Below are 17,095 nucleotides of genomic sequence, written 5' to 3' on the forward strand. Positions count from 1 at the left end.
GCCCGGGATCAGCTGGGGACTCTCCCGCTGATCCTGTGCTCTGTGCCGCACTGCCGCTTTGAAACGCCGCGGGGAGCCTGGCGTCAGGTTCCTTGAGGCGTTTCAAAGTGGCAGCACCGTGTGGAACCTGGGATCAGCAGTCCCCAGCTGACCCCAGGCTCCATATAGCGCTTTCGCCCTAGGGCTGTTGCTATACTTCAAAGGCAGAGGCGCCCTATCGACTAATCAAATAGTCCATGCAAAATGCTTCAACTATTCGATTAGTCAATTAGTCGATATTTAAACATCCTTATTAGACATTATTCAACTCCCGTGGTCCAGCAAATTCTCTAGTTTGGCGCTGGTCAGGTCCCAAGGGTGCCAGACATAAGAGGTTCAACCCATTCTAGCTATCACAATAAAATACAAAACTGCCCCTCATACCTGCGGACACCTCCCTTCTCTCCTCACATAGGGTGTGTCTAAACTACATGTCTCCATCGATGGACCCATGTAGATTAGGCTGATTGGCAAAGGGAAATGAAGCCTGGGAAATTTAAATGGCTGCCGCGCTGAGCCGACAAACAGCCGATCAGCTGTTTGTCGGCTCAGCGCACTAGTCTGGACGCTCCTGCGCTGACCTGAAAGCCCTTTATCGACCTCCCCGTTATGCCTCGTAGGATGAGGTTTACTGGGGAGGTCGATAAAGGGCTTTCATGTCAGCAGGGGAGCGTCCAGACTGCCCCAATCTGCCAACAAACAGCTGATCGGCAGAGCGTGGCAGCCATTTAAATTTAATTAAAGCCGCAATTATTTAAATCGCGGCTTCATTTCCCTTTGCCGAACAAACAAATCTACATGGCTCCGTCGACAGAGCCATGTAGTATAGATGTACCCATACTGCTCCCAGGGCAGATCAGAAACGTTTTAACAACAAAGCAAGCCCGTTATGTTTATGAACCATACCCTTTTCTTTGACCTCTAATAACCCTGTCGAGCATAAGCCAGCATCCACCTTCTGTGATCTCTGTTGTGCTGCCGCAGAGAATCCGTACACCTCTGTGCCTCGGTAAGGAAGATGTTCTTAGACTCAACAGGCAAACAAAAGTGAAATTAAAAGTGGATTTAAAAAAACATTTATTGTTCCCCCCTCCACATAACTGCTCGTGTGCCTGCTGCTGTGATGTCCGTCTGCAGGCAAAGAGACAGCTCAGGGAAGAAAAGAAAAGGCCACTTTGGGAAGCTACCTTGTTATTTGTGCTCAGATAAAGAACTAGGTCCTCAGACTCGCAGATCACCCCCAGATCTCCCAAGACCAGGCCCTATGTTCAAGCAACACCACTGACATGCAGCCCTCTCTGGGGCGGTGATGACAATGGCTAGTGAGGGGGAGGAAAAATGTTCCTGGAACCTGGTACCAACTCCCACTGTTCGATTCTACGATACGGTTAAAGATCACAGTGAGCAAACCGGAGCTGGGTTTTTAATTGCTCATCCACCCGGGAACTCAATTTAGTTCCCCACGGAGGAGGGACTCCTCCTCATTACTGGTTCTAGGCGTGATGCTTAGAACGGTGTCACCTTGGGGCAAGAGGTGGAGCAGAGGTAACACCAGCTGGATCTATTGCAGGGCTGGGGAACTTTTTGGGGCCGTAGAAAAATCCATTGGGGGCTGCACTAAAGTGAGATGAAAAAAAAAATCATTGACGTGGCCCTGACTGAGAAACAGAAGGACCCTCTCCACGTTCCCCTTGCACACCAGAGCCCCGGGGGGGGGGGGAAACTAGTAGATTTTGTGGGTCCCTCGAGGCTCTGGAGTGGGGTCAAAAGGTTCAGTGTGTGGGAGGGGGCTGCCAGGAAGTGAGCTTAGGGTGTGGGCAAGAGGGAGGGTACAGGAGCCTCAGGGGCCGGATCCAGACAAGCCAGGGGTCTGATCCAGCCCCCGGGTCATATGTTCGCCACTTTGATCTTTGGGAAGTCACTGCTTTTACTGGCTGGAAAATCCCCCTTGTGCATCAGGTGAGCTAGATCCTCTTTTCTTTGTTTAGCGCCTCAACTTCTCTCTGCATCATGCTGGGAGGCTGCGACCTCCACCTTTTAGGCAGGAGCCCAGAGGGAAGTGCCCCCATGACGGCCAGAGGCGTTCCTCTTTCTCAGACCTCCTGACACCCCTCATTGCTCCACTGCAAGGGAATCGCCTTCCTGCTCCTCAAAACTGCCGTCACCATACACAATCTTCCTCTTTTCTCAAAGCCTAAAATAACCCCAAGCCCCACTGGGGAGACAGCTGGGGGTCATGGTTCCTCTTTTGGCACAGCCAGCTTGGGGGAAGAGACCAGGATCATCAAGTGGGCCCAGAACTACACGGGGAGGAAGGAGCTAACCCAAAGCCGACAGTTTGAGCAGGGGGTGGGGAATGCATGGTGCAGCCCCAGCTTGCTTGGAGGGGTTCCCCCCAATGCTAGTGCTCCAGACCCACCCCTCACAGCTCCGCCTGCGAGGCAGGAGCACCAGTGCCAGCTCCCCACTGCGGGGAGAGGAGCCCCTGGCAGGCCAGAGTCATGGCAAGCCAGAGATGGATCCGACCCGCAGGCTCTGCCTGGTGTGGGGAGGAATTGGCTTCATGTGCTTCTGCTTCCCCTCCCCGCAGCTGGCGCTGCCTGGAGGCTTTTCTCCCATAAAATCTACTAGCCTGGGCCCCGCTCGGCTCTGGCGTGTGAGGGGAATATGGGGGAGGCTCTTTCTGCTTCTCCATTGGGGGCCTTGTCAGTGAGGTGGGTTTTTTCGCTTCTCACTTGTGGCCCGATTGATTTTTCTATGGGTCCGTGGTCCCAGAAGAGGTTCCCCGCCCCTGCCTTACAGCTTCCTCCCTCAAACGGTGTTGCCTCAGACCCGGGGCCTCGTGTGAGGATGGGGAATAAAGTGGGTGAGCTGTGACGGGAACTCTTGTGGTTGCACATGGGTTGCGAAGGGGAGAACGGGGAGGGACAGGGGACTAGAAAACAGCAGCAGCTCCAGGCTCCGAGGGGGAACGTGGGAACCCGTTCCGCGGTGGGCTTGGGGACTGACTAGTTTCGTAAGGGGGATGTCTCTGTGAAGCAGGCCTCTCGGTCTTGCCTAGTTTCTATCAGATCTCCAGTCTGGGACCCATGCAAATGCAATACCCCCAGGTTCAGAAGCACCTGAAGTGCCCTGAAGAAGCAGGTTCTTTCTGGGTGCGGCTACACAGCAGCGTTACATCGGAATAACAACGCGAGCGTCTACACGGCAATTCCGCTATTTCGAAATCCATTCAAAATAACGGGCGGCTTAGTCCGACGTCTGTAACCCTCATTGCACAGGGAACAACGCCTCTTCCGAAATAGCTGTTTCGAAATAGCGGTAGTGTGGACGCTCTTCCCCAAAGCCATTCAAAGTCATTACTCCCTTGTGCTTCCTGGGGCTCTAAATCGAGGTAGCGTGTCCACATTAGGGGAGCCTGCCTCGGACTAATTTTGAGGCTTTCCTGTAGCGTAGACGCGCTATTTCGAAATAAGCTATTTCGGAGTGTTTCTTCTGGAATAGCTGATTCCAAAATACGTGTGCTGTGTAGATGTACCCTCTGATCCCTCCCCTCCACTCCAAACCAGGCCCAAGACAGACAGCAGCAACCGCCATCACACCCGCCCTGCAGGGAGCAGCAAGAAGCAAGGGAAGTTCAAACTATCTTTTCCCTGGGCTTGTGTTTTCCCAGTCCCCGCAGATGGCTCAGGAGCTGGTGGTAGCCTTTGCTAAGACCTAGCCCGTGGCAGGATCCCATTTGATTTCATTTGTCATGGGTCATATTGGCACTCCTGGGGAGTACTTGCAAACCAGCACACCCTGCCTGAGGCCAGCTATGGGCTCCTCCCTTCCGCACGTGGCCTCAGAAAACCAGGCCAGCTCTATTTAGGGGCAATTCAGGAGTCTAACTTTAGTCTGCCAAGTCCGCAGATGCTAGCCCTAATTTCTCCTTCATTAGCACAACTATTTTTAGCCCCGTGCCCAAGACACATTTTTCAGTGGTTCTCAGCTGTGAAAAAACTCCTGCTTCTGCTGGAAAAAGCATCTGTCTGCCGGCCGCTCTCTCTGTCACCAGCCTATCTGCTCCTCTCCCTGCTGCCCGTCTGGGGGTTGCTCTCCTCCCGCTTCTAGTTTATTTTGTTTTTCCGGCCTTTCAATGGTTTCCCCCTGTTGGTTGGCTGTGCATTTCCGTTCACGGCCATGGGGTATTTTTTCCCATCAATTTTCAGGAGTTTCATACCGAAATTGACTGGTTTAAAAAGAACCTGGCCGGGCTTGTGAATAGTGTAGCAGTTTCCTGGCCTTCAAACATGGGTGCCAACTCTGGGGCAGAGTGGGGATCAAGCCCTCCTCAGGATCTGCCTTCGCCTCCTCAGGAATTCACAGTTGGTCCTACACTGCTCCCTACGGCTTTGGAGGGGGGGTCAGTGGGAACAGCATTCAGATCTTCCTGCTGCAGAGACACAGGAACCTTGAGAGTGAGCAGTATAAGGACTGTGGCACAGAGCTGAGCAGTTCTGTTCCCTCCAGTAGATGGCGATGGTGCGCACACACACACACACACACACACACACACACACACACACACACGCCCATTTACTGCCCTTCCTATTTTTGAGACATTCGTGTAGCTTCCCTCCTCCCACCTGAGGAATTTCACAAGCGTCACTGCCCAGACCTGGGTATCGTTTTCACTTCACGGTTTGTAGGTTGGAAAGTAAAGTAACCGCACGGAAGAAGAACTCTCCCTTCCACGCGCTGAACCCATGAGGAGCTCTAGGGCTGGTGCCTGAGCTCCCAGAGCACACAGGACAGTGTCCCGTCCACAGCCCTTCCAGCAACCTCCCTCCCTGACGCCAGCAGGGCAGCACCAGAGAGCGAGTGGGCGTCACGGTGTTGTGCTCACAGGCTGGCGGCCTCGTCTCAGCCCTGGAGCCTCTGTCCACACACGACCGTTAAAATGCCGGGACAAATGTTGCTGCCTCCTCCCCACCCCGGTGCGAGCAGGCTTTGACGGGAAGAGCTAACGAGGGCTGGGCCGAGTAGCATGGCACGTTTGTACAGCCCCTTGCACGGACAGGGCTCTGGTCCATGACTCGGACTCCTGGGATCTACAATAATACAAATAACCATAAATAACGAGGCAGCTGCGGCTCCACTAGCAACTTCCCCTCAGCCCTCTCTGCCACATCCCTACGCAGCTGTGAGCAGAAGCACATCCACAATATGGCCGACCTGGGGAACCGTCCCCCCCCCCCCCCATGTGGTCTCTTCACATCAGCCCTTCCCTCCCTGCCACATTCTGGAGCCTTTCACCTCCACAGCAGGGCATCTACTGGGACCAGGCCACAAAGCGAAGCACTGAAGTCGGTCTAGCTGTACAAAGGGGGGTCCCTTGAGAAGCTGTGGGGGTGACCAGGCCAGGAGGGAAGCAGAGCATAATGGGTTCAAAGGGTAAAAAGCCAACAGGCAGGTCAAATTCATCCATGGGGAGGGAGAGATAATTGATGGGGGCAAAAGAGAAAGGGAGAGGGAAGGGTCAGCAGGGCTCCGGGAGACAGCTGGGAAGGAGTGGGACGGGAAGTTAGCTGGAAAATGAGAGACCTGACCTGGAAAAGTAAAGAAACAAGAGCTCAGAGGGGCAGGAAAGGGAGGGGAGGCCGCCCCTAAACCCTGTTCTCCAGCCAGTCCGTGGTACTGGGTTCCCCGAGACCATTCCCTGAGGCGGGGCGCAGAGGTCAGCGAGGTCGCTGTTACTTAGCGAGAGGAGGTAGGAAAACACCAGTGCCTGGAGTGTTTCTCCCCAGGGGCAGGGCTGGGAACAGAGTCTGACTGGGGCTTCCTGAAATCTTTAGAGCTTTATCACCAGCCCTTGTTTCTCCCCCTGGAGAAATCACTTTGCGTGCAACAAAAACATGTTTTCCTAAAGGAATGAGCCGAGTTACCTCTCACAACAGGAAAAAATAAAATGTAAACCAGCCTGGACTGGCCGTGTTTCCCCGGCTCGGGCGGCTCCTGCGAGGCCAGGGAGCGGGGGGCACACGAGGCTGGCAGGCAGGAGGAACTAAAACCAGCTCAAGTTAAGAATGTGAAAAAGGAAGAAGGATGGTCACAGGGTCAAGCTACTGGCCTGAGCCATGGGACAGCTGGAGTCAATTTCTGGCTACGACCCAGCCTCCCCGGGGGCCAGTCACATGGGAGCAAGTTTCCAAGAACTCCGCACCCACAGTTAGGGCTGGGTTTTCTACAGGGCCCCCCCATGGGCTGAGCTTTTGAAAACGTGGCTCCTTATTCACATGCCTAGATGCCGGTCAGCCCTGGGAATGAGTTCCCCGCGGCCCTAAAGCAGGGAACATTTCCTTTCTTCCGCCCTTGTCTAGTTAAACTGTAGGTTCCACAGGGCACGGATTGGCTCTCCCTGTGTGTCTGCAAGGCACTTAGCACAGTGAGGGCCTGTTTGTGGTGGGAGCGCCTAGATGCTACTGAAATCAATTATCTACTGTGTATTTGAGAGAGTGTGTCTGTCTGTTTGATCAAGAATTCCTCCTAAAGGGTATGTGCTAGGGCCCCCGAATTCGGTATACAGCTTCCTCTTACAGGGGCGGCTCGAGGCAGGCTGCAGCAGCTGGCACCCCAACCGGAACACACGATCGGCACCCCCGCCTGCGCAGCCGTCAATGGCGCCGTCAATTGCGTGACGTCATCATCAGACGCCCCGTTGAAGGCGGCGCCCTAGGCGACGGCCAAGTCGGCCTCTACTCACGGGCCGCCCTGTCCTCTTATCATCACTTAAAGCAGGGTAAGAGTTTGGTTGGGCCAGGAAAACAGGCTGTGCCTGGAATGGGTTTGCTTCTCGTAAAACCATACAGATATGAGACAGACTCACCAGAGCAAGTCCAGTCCACACCACTGACACAACGGAGTGAATGTTGAAGGAGACTGAACCAAGATGAGCCAGAAACAGGATGAACCTGGGATTGCTTCCCAAGAAACCTTACAGAAAAAAGATAAGAGACATTGGGAGCATGGGGGGTGAGTATGCTAGGTGGGGGAAGGCACGATTTTCCCAAACCGCCGTCCTGGCCCCGCCCAGACTCCGCCCCCAGAACGCCTACTGTAGCTATACTGGGAGCAGAGTATTTGCGCTTTCCCTGTGCTCCAGGTGCTGGGGAGGCTGGGGCCATGCGCCACCCGCTGTCCCCGTGATGCTTGGTGGGAGGGCCTACGCAGACGGGGCATGGGTGGGGGAGGAGTGGAGGGTTTGCCTCCCCCAGCCCTACCTTCACGGACTGCCCATGATTTGAAGTAGGCTCTGCTTCACTACAGCCAAATCAATGCTTAAGTTGGAAAACGAGAAGAAAACGGTATTGGAAACCAAACTGACTCTAGTAGCCGTTTTTTATTAAAACCCAGCGGAGGACAAGAGTTGATAGGGATGAAGAAACAAAATGCACTTGACGGAATTCCTGAATTACGGACCCGAGCAATGCAGGGTAAATCTAAAGAGAGGCCCCAAGATGGGGAGGGTGGGTGCTGGTCTCCTCTCTTCCACCCAGCCCTCCCAAGCTGCTGTGTGACTTTGGGCACATTCCTCATCTCCTCTGGGCCTCTAGAAAATGGAGGTGATGCTCATTGCTGTAAAGCTTTTTGAAATTTACTGCTGATTTGCCCAGAAGCAGACTAGATACCATTGGGCCCGGCCCGGCTGCAGAGATTCTGGGCACAGTTGAATGAGTTCAGATGGTACGCAGCTGAATTCGGGTCATGGTTTGAGATCCAGAGAATCCATGACCAGATTTGCTGGGCAGGGTCTCTAATTACACGCATGGCTCCAGATGTGCTAGGATTTGCACGTGCTGCACCCTCAGTGGCTGGGAGTGCAAAGGGAGAGGCCAAATGAAGCCCTTTGGAAATTTAGCCTAATAAGGTAAGTAGGATACAATTTTCAGAAGCACCCGCAGGCTGTAGGAACCTGTGTCCCATTTCTAGCTGTGAGCTAGGGCCAGATTTTCCCAAGAATTCAGGGAATCTAAAGACGCCGATGAAATCAGTTGGAGTTGAGCCTCAAGGTGCTTTTGAAACTCCCTCTGGGCACCCAAACCTTCAGACAGCTGCCTTTGAAAACCTGGCCTGTAGGCACTAGACAGTTAGTGGGACTTACGCTGGCATGTCACTTTTAGGCTGTTTTGAAATGTGACCCTTAATATTAGTGGGTCTTCCAGGTATCAGAACATCTGCGCCCACTGAAGGAGGTGCAGGGATATACCCTATAAACCAGGGATGGGGAATCTTTTTTCTGTCAGGGGCTGCCGACCTACAGAAAAATCAGTCGGGGGCCCCACACAAGTGAGAAGTAAAGTGAGAAGCCCCGGACTGAAAATCAGAAAGATACTCCCCACATTCCCCTTGCACACCAAAGCCTAGAGGGGCCCAAACTAGTAGATTTTGTGTGCTCCAGCCCCACAGGTGGGTGATAGGGAGGATGGAGCACAAAGCTGAGCCTTGGGGGCCGGATCTAGGCAAGCCAGGCCCCTGGGCCCTCGGTTCCCACCCCTGCTACAAACCCTCTTTTGTCGATCCTGTTGTAGAACTTTGATTTTTTTTTTTTTTTTAGTCTGGAGCAATCGTTCGTCTTCAGCCTTCTCCCCCGTCCAGCTCCCCTCACCTTTGGAGCCATCCAGCACCATCTGCCACTTGGAAAAAGCCCTGCCTGCTAATCTGCTCTAAGCTCTCTGAATCCTATCTTTTCCCTCCAGTCTGTATGGTCTGCCGGGCGGTTTGATGGGAGCCAATGGAGCTATGGCCCAAGTTTGCTGGGATATATGAACAGTGACAGCCACAGCTCTGAAAAGCCGTCCCCGGGGAGCGCAGGTGGAGTGTCGGCAGTTGCTGCCGGGCTCTGCAGTGTCAGCTGTAATTAAGGTTCCGTTGGCATTTCCATTATAAATGGGATGATGGGGAGGGGGGGTCGGCTTGTTGTATTTTAATACCTTGGGCATCCCAATTTGCAGCTCATAGACACCCCCCCACAAGGCTGCCAGATTGCATCTTCCACTTTCATGTTAAAAAAAAATGGACACCCATTCTGCAGACATTTTTGAAGAGCAGGAAACGCAGCTCTGGGTTCCAGCCCGCCGCACCCTTCCCCTCTGAGGGAAATCAATGACCGTTTCATAAACGGTTATAGGCCAGTTCATCCCCTCCCCAGAGCTAGGCTCTGATCTATTCTGGGACATGCCAGGAGCTGCCCTTAATTGCACTCTCTTTGTAATACCCGCTAGGGGCTGTTCCAGCAGACGGGAACAGCCAGGGCACAGAAATGCCCCAGTTATGCGTCCTCCCTCCCTGCCACATGCCCCCGGGTTCTCACATGGACAGGCACAAGGCTGGCTACTAACAGCTGCGCACATGCCAGGGTCTGCTTTATGCCACGGCTGATGCTTGGGCATCATTCGGGGGGCTTGCGGCACTTTCCTTTTGCGGCGTCACCAGAGCGAAGGGGCTGGGCGGCTGTTGGCCCCATTGTGCTTAAAGCAGGCTCAGCAGTCGTTAGAACTATGCACCTCCTTGGAGCCGCTCCGGATTGACATCACGGTCCCAGAGGGGAATCTGGCCCTGGTATTTGAAAATGAGCTGCAGAGAGCCAGTTCCCTGCATTGAAAACAGCTCGATGCAGCAGACTCTTTAGGCCCGTTTTGCAGGGCGCCTCCTTGCTGGTTCTGCAGCACCCCCCGCCGCGCCAGCCCTCGCCTCCTACCGCTCTGCAGCTGCACCTCAGGCCTGACCCCACAGCACCTCCTGCTATTCAGAGCTCCCGCCGAGACAGCTCATCACGCCGGCTTGTGCCTTAGTGAGCTCATCTCAAGCCCAGGGAGAGAACTTGGGGGCTTGAATTCCTCCCCGAGGCGACTCTTTCTCGGCCAGGCTCTGCTTTCAACCAACCAGCCCTTTATTTTCCAGAGTGTGGCTAAGGCCGGCCCCAACTGGGTACCTGCCTTTTGAGCATCTTCATTCCCAGCTGTCTCCCCGTAACCTGCCGCCTCTGCTGGCCCCCCCACGAAAGGATTCTCCGACACAGCTGTCAGGCTGGGGAGGGAGCTGCTTCCCTGGGCACCTGGCTGTGCCAGGTTAATAGCGGGTGACCTTTGCTTGCATTCTACCTCCCTTGCTACTTTTGCAAATGAGTCCGTGATTCCCAACACCCAGGGTTAGTCAGGGTCGCTTCTAATCCCCTAATGATCCCAGCGGTTGTGGAGGCCACATATGGGGCCTCCTGCTGCCTTGCCAGATGACCCTCTCCCCCCTCTGCCCCCGCCCTTGCTTGTGGGATAGCATCCCTTTGACAAGGCCCACTTTGAACTCTGCCCCTTTCTGCTGGAGTCTGTTCTGAATATCAGACCACACGCTCCCCCCAGCTCGGAAACACCCGCCTGCCCCAACACGGGGCCCGAGGGAGTTGGCCAGCAAAGAGCTGCTGGCTCTCGTGGGTCCATTTTCCAGAGTACCTCATGTAGAGCAAAGACATAGGCCTGAGCCTGCAGTGCCTCCACAGGCAAAACCCTCAGCCACCCAAAGCGCAGGGCTGGCCCCGTGGGAGAACCAGCCACGGAGAGAGGGGAACAGAAGGGACGGAAGAGAGACAGAGGGGGATGGAGGAAAAGATGCGACAGAGAGAAAGGGAGAGAGTGGGCAGCAAAAGGCAGCCAGGACAGCAAAGAAGAGGGGGAAAGGAATTAGAAGGAGAGATGGGAGCCAGGCAGAGGGGAAAAGGCACAGAAAGGGAGGGGCAAACGCTGAATTACTGTGTAAACTGTGTCACTCCGGAAGCCGGGGTTGGAGGAAAGGTGGGGAGAGGCTCCAGCCTGGGAGGAAACGCAGGGCAGAGCCTCCAGGAGGATGCTGGGCTGGTGGAGGCCGGGGAGGAAACAGCTGAGGCAGCTGCAGAACATCTGGCAGCCGAGAGAACTCCCCAAGGACCCCAGAGGACAGTCCGACTGGCAGGCAGGCAGAGGGTGGATCCCGCCCGCTCTCCGCTTCCTGCCCCGTCCTTGTTTACCAGATGTTTCTCTCCATTCATCCTCTTCACTCCCCCGTTTCCAACCCCTTCGTGTGGAGACTCCCCAGAGCAGCCCCGGGGAGGGCTGTCAAAGGGTGCTAGGAGGGACCGGCAGGGCCTGGATGAGGCCAGGTGGCCCCTCACGGGTGCATCCTTCCTCATGCTGAGTCATTTGTTCCGCCCACCCCTCTGGGGGCCTCCAAACACTTGGCTGGCACCAGCCTCCACACGTTCTCCCAGGTGATGCATCTACCCCAGAGTGAAACGCACCCTCGATCCCCCCAGGGTAAAACACCCCCACAGCTCCCATCATCCCAGGGGACCCTCCTCCCCCTTTCCCCAAGGCAGACCACTCCTTCTGCCTCTGTCACCCCTCAAAGTGAGCCTCCCCTCTGCTAGCCCCCCTCATCCCATGGTGGAACAGCCACCCCCCCCATTATCCCAGAGCAGTGATATTCAAAGTACGGGGCATAGAAAGACAGGTGCTGGGTCGCCTTGCGTCAGGGGGGCCAGGGGACCAGCGGGGGCCCTGAGGCAGCTCCCTGCCTGGCCTGGTGCTGTGGACCCCGCTGCGCCCTGCAAGTGGCCAGCAGTAGGCCCCGCTCCTAGGAGGAGGCGAGTCGCCGACCCCCACAAGACAGAAAAGCAAGACCAGCCAAACAATGAAGCCCGTCCCATGGCAACCCAAGCCCGGCGTGAGCCCCACCCATCTGTGCTCGGCCAGGCCTGGCGACAACCAGGAACAGCCAATGGGGGGGAGGAGCCAGAGCTTGGGGCAGGGGAGGCCTGTGGAGCTGGACCTGCTGCTGGCCACTTCCAGGGTGCAGTGCGGTCCCCTGGGCAGGGCAGGCAGGGAGCCGGCCTCAGCATCCCGCTGCGTCACTGACTGGGAGCCACCGGAGGCAAGCCTCTGCCCCAGCAATCCCCTGTCCCAGCCTTGAGCCCCCCAACCCAGAAACCCCTCCTGAACCCCAAACACCTCCTCTCCAGCCCCACCCCACAGCCTGCACCCCCAGACAGAGCCTGCACCCCCCACATGCCACCCCCTATTCTAGCCCTGAGCCCCCAACCCAGAAACCCTTCCTGAACCCCAAACACCTCATCCCCAACCCCATCCGACAGCCTGCACCCCCAGACAGAGCCTGTACCCCTGCACACCACCCCCATCCCAGCCTTGAGCCCCAACCCAGAAACCCCTCCTGAACCCCAAACACCTCCTCTCCAGCCCCACCCCACAGCCTGCACCCCCAGACAGAGCCTGCACCCCCCACATGCCACCCCCTATTCTAGCCCTGAGCCCCCAACCCAGAAACCCTTCCTGAACCCCAAACACCTCATCCCCAACCCCATCTGACAGCCTGCACCCCCAGACAGAGCCTGTACTCCTGCACACCACCCCCATCCCAGCCTTGAGCCCCCAACCCAGAAACCCCTCCTGAACCCCAAACACCTCCTCTCCAGCCCCACCCCACAGCCTGCACCCCCAGACAGAGCCTGCACCCTCCACACGCCACCTCCACGTCCCAACCCAGAGTCCCTGTCCAAATACTGAACCCCTCTGCTCCACCCCCAAGCCTGCACCCCAAATCTCTCATCTCTGGCCCTGCCCCCATCTCTGGCCCCACCCCAGACTTTCGCCCTGGAGCCTGCACTCAAGAGATATAATCATGCTGGGTCATAGGCATCAACAATTTTCTTCAACTAGGTCGCGAGCAAAACCGTTTGAAACCCGCTGCCCTAGAGCGAGGCTCCACACCCTGGGTGAAATGCCCCTCCCCGCAGTGCCCCGGGAACAGTCACTCCCCAGCTGTTTTCCTGACACCTCCCCCACAACTGAAAAGCAAGCCCCCATTATCAAGGGACCCCCGGGCTGGCAGCCCAGTCTCATGGTCTCTTGTTGGTTGTGGGTAACCCATTTGGAAACGGTCTCCTGCTGAGCCCCACGGCGCCCCCTCCAGCATCCCGTCTGAGCTCTGCTTCCAAGGCTCCTCGCTGGCCACAGCCCTGATTTCCACTTGGAGCTGGAGTTGTTCAGGCAGCACCTCAATCATGGTCTCCTGTCCTGCAAAGGGATCACACGCTGTAGCAAGCACTAACCCAAGCTGGTGAGCACTACACGGCTGTTAGTGCCTGCTGAGTTGGCGTCTGCCGGGGCCTACTTATACCCAGTCTTGCTGGTTCAGTTGGGTGCAGCATTGTGAACCCCCAGTCCTGGCCTGCTGCTTGGTGCAGCTGAGCGCTATGAAACGGCAGCTCTTTCCTGCCCCCCTAGGAATTCATTCTGGGGATGGAGGAAGGCAGGTCAGGGGGCTGGCCCAGGGGAACAGTGTCAAGGAGAAAGAGGACTCTAATGGAAATGAAAAGGCTGTGGATCTAAAACACAGACAAGGAACCTGCCTTTTTATACACACGAGGTAGCGATCCCACGGAACTCCCTGCCACATGATTATTGCCACAAACATCCCGGAAAGATTTTTCTGTTAAAGGATTAGATGCACACATTAAACGGAGCCTCTTTCCTTAAACGAGCTGGAGTAACCGCAGCTAATGACTCCGGGGCTAAACTGATTACCAGCTGGGATCAGGACACTTTTCCCTCTACAATATTGCACAATTAGGTGCATTATGGGGAGCTTAGGTCTTCCTCTGAGCCATCTGGCAGTGGCCACTGCCTCAGACAGAATACCGGCCTAGATGGCTCATTGGAGGGCCATTCCTCTGCTCCTGGGGGACTGTTAGTGGGAGTTATGCAAACTAAATCCCTTTACTCCTTAGTGTCCAATCAGTTTCTTTTAACATTTAACCCAAGTTGGGCCTCCGTACACCTTGCTGCAGATCAGTGTTAAGCACAGAGTCCATTCCAGACAGGCAAAGAGTCCAGTTCAGGTTATTTTCTTCTCTAGGCTGTGAGTTCCAGATGGCCTCCGAAATCCAGTTATTCTCCTCCCTAGAGCAGTCCCTAGATGCTGTTCCAGATTGTCCCCGAAATCCAAGGCAGGATTGTCCTAACCTCACTCTCCATGAAGACCAGGCTGGCAGGGTCCTCTGCCTCTCTTGGCCCTCCTGCAAGACTGTTAACCCACGTGCTTCCTGCAGTCAGAGGCAAATCCTTGCCTGGAGATTTGCAGGTTTCCCTGAAAGAGAGTCGAGCTGCTCCCCCGCCTGTCTGTCTGTCTTTGTCACTCTGCACAGATGTTGCCTGGTGCACCCCCGCCTCCAGGGGACTGTCCCCTTCTCCTCCGTGGTTCTGCTGCCAGCGGAAAAACCCGGCTTGGGTGTACTTTTCATGTGATGGGCCAGGCCCTCTCGGGGAATGCTTCCTCTTTTTTCTGGGTCAGCATTTCAGATTCCTTTAGCAAATGTACCACATCTGATCTGCACTCCCTGCCGCGTTGGGTCACCTCCCCCGGAGTTTCGGCCCGGGTTGCCACAAGAGTGATAGTAGCTCCCCAGAAAAGAAATAGGGAGTAAAAGTCAGAGGAATGCAATTAAATTACAGACCATCTATTCTCTAATCCAGGGGTTGCAAGAGGGGGAAGAGAAAAGCTGAAGTGGCCGACGATTCACCTACCACACAATCCTAGCAGGATTTGTCTGTAGGCAAATTGCATCTCATATTCATTGTCACTGTCTCGCTGAAATCTTAATCCAAGCACAGCAGCGAGGGAAAGATTCAGAAGGAACAACAAGGGATTTTACCAGGGTTTCTAACCTTCCTTCGCCTCCCTTAGGAGCCTCTGGCTTTAGCTGCGTCTTATGTCGCCCAGAATCCTTGGCATGGCCTTAATCTTTGATGCGTTAGTGCATCAGCACTGACCCTAAAACTGATTAGCCACCATTTTCCTGCTGTTCCCAGCTCCAGCCTGATCTTCCTGTGATCCCATGTGAGGCAGGAGAGAGGAGTGTCCTAAAGTCACAGGAAGCTGAGGCTCCGTGCTCTTGTCCCTAGGGTACCCCGGAGGCCTGCATCAAGTTGGGTCCCTGGGATGAGACTCACCTTGCAGTCAACAGCCTCCTCTCACACAAAATGCCAACAGATGGTGCAGGGTGGCAAACTGTGTATCTTATTTCGACTGAATTTTGAAATAACGTGCTATTTCGAGACATCCCTTAACCCTCGTGGAACAAGGGTTTCTGGAATGCCAAAAATATTTCGAAATAACAGGAGGCTTGTTAAGACGCGGGATAGTTATTTTGGGTTACCTCCAATATCCCGAAATAGCCGTGCAGTGTAGATGCACCCTAGGTACCCTCATTCCATCTGTATCTCTCAGGAGACAGACAAGGACTCCGGCCTTCAGTTCGTGTCGTGCACAAGATGACTGGTACATTAAAAAAAAAAACCATGATTCCACAAAGGGCGAGGGCCCTGATTTTCCAATGACATTAGGGTTCTGGGTTGAACGATGCCAGCCCTGACTGAGGGCGTTCACCCTTCCGTTGTCATCCAGATCCACACCGGGGGGGTCCAGTCAGAGTCAAACAACAGCACTGACCAGCATCGCTTCTATCTATCCGCACATGTCCTTTCTTCCCGGATGAGCCCAGGCTGCCCGGGAACTATATCTTTGTCACCTCTGGGCTGGACCACTGTGCTCTCCGCCTAGGCCGCATTGGAAATCCTTGAGGAACTCGGTGTTGAATGTGGAGACTCACCTGTGAAGAGGAGGATCTGGCCGGGGGCAGATGTCACCCCTGCTTTTGGATCTGCAAACTAGCTGCTGATTGGCTCCAAGTGCAGCTTAAAGTGGCGGTGTTGCCCTGTAAAGCCCTACGTGGCCTGAAACCAAACTACCTGAGAGCCCACCTCCCCCATCACTCCAGCGAGCAGTGTGAGGTCAACAGAAGTGCTCGTGTGGGACCTCCCGGAGAGAGGGGGCTGACGGCAGGTGCACTGCATTGATTTCCCCTGCCTTGGGACCTGCCTTGGGACCTGGTGTTGGGCGGGGGTTGAGCGTGTTTGGGGTTGGTCTACCCTGGCACTGGAGAGCTTCAGCCAGGACTGTGCACGGGGCAGCCTGCCCGTCCTGCTACCTGCTTTGCTTCAGTGATGCTGCTAGTTGTTGTGAATTGGTGCTTGCGCCGATATGGAAATCCCCCCTCCGGCTCCAGTGTAGACATACTTCGGTGGCCAGCCAAGGGGTCAGGAAAGTCTGAGCTGCAGTGTTTCCCTGGTTGACTGGCTGCGTGGTGTGGAGGGGAGCGGGGGCTGCTGCTGTTCTGGTTTTACTTTCCTGGGTTGTATTTTGAGTCAGCAGGGGGGTGTCTGCAGCCTGGGAGAGCCCCAGAAGCAAGTAGGTCCAGCGCTGACAAACAAAGCGCCCAGGATCCGAGCATGGGGCCAAGCCGTGGCCCTACATCCTCCAACCCAGCAGAGCTGGCCTCAGGCACAAGCAAGCCAAGCCCCCGCTCCTTGGCAGCAGACACAGTGACTCACAGGCTATTTCCCCTTGCAGAGTTCAGGCTCCTGCAGGCCGGGAGGAAGGGCAGGGTCCAAGCAGATGAAAGTAGAGGTGGGGGGCAGGGTGGGAACAGGCTAAGCGATGCTGCTCCTTTGATGGGGCCGCCCACCATGGAAGGCAGGACCATGGGGCTTTCGTCTGTTTCTTTCTGCAGCTCTGTCCCCCTTTCCACACACCAGTCAAGGGCAATTTTGTGGGGATGTTTGCAGCCCCAGGCTCCCTCCCCAGTAGCTGGAGATCGTCTCTGAGGCTAGACCGCTGCCCCTCTGTCTCCCACAGCAGGAAGGACTTTGCCCGGATGGCTCCCGGAAAGTCTGGCGATGGCAGTGCTAAAAGCCCAGCTGGGTGCATTAGCAGGCTGAGCAAACTCTGCTCACGAGGCTCAGGATCGGGCCCAGGGTCTCTGTCTGCTCCTCCCACAGACATGTTCCTCCCTGCTGTCATGGAACACCCTCCCTGCCCCGGGCCAGGAAGTCAAGCGCCCTCTCTCCTTCCAGTCCAAGTGTTGCTGGCGGCACTGGGATCACCGGGGGGGGGGGGGGGGAGGGGGGCAGGA

General features: G+C 55.6%; 1 long non-coding RNA gene across 2 annotated transcripts in view; it reads right to left on the reverse strand.

Moving 5' to 3' along the window:
• Window positions 1–682: 682 nt before the first annotated feature.
• LOC142818830 (uncharacterized) overlaps window positions 683–17,095 on the reverse strand; it is a 77,302-nt gene continuing 60,889 nt past the window's right edge. Inside the window, exon 3 of one of the 2 annotated variants that reach the window (XR_016347056.1) lies at window positions 683–7,014. This is a non-coding gene — a long non-coding RNA (uncharacterized LOC142818830). Of the gene's footprint in view, window positions 7,015–12,569; window positions 13,140–17,095 lie in introns of those variants that run through there. The other variant, XR_016347055.1, reaches the window with a different exon arrangement.

This window comes from Pelodiscus sinensis, chromosome 17 (assembly GCF_052426305.1).
Source record: "Pelodiscus sinensis isolate ZL-2025 chromosome 17, ASM5242630v1, whole genome shotgun sequence".
Taxonomy (NCBI): domain Eukaryota; kingdom Metazoa; phylum Chordata; order Testudines; family Trionychidae; genus Pelodiscus; species Pelodiscus sinensis.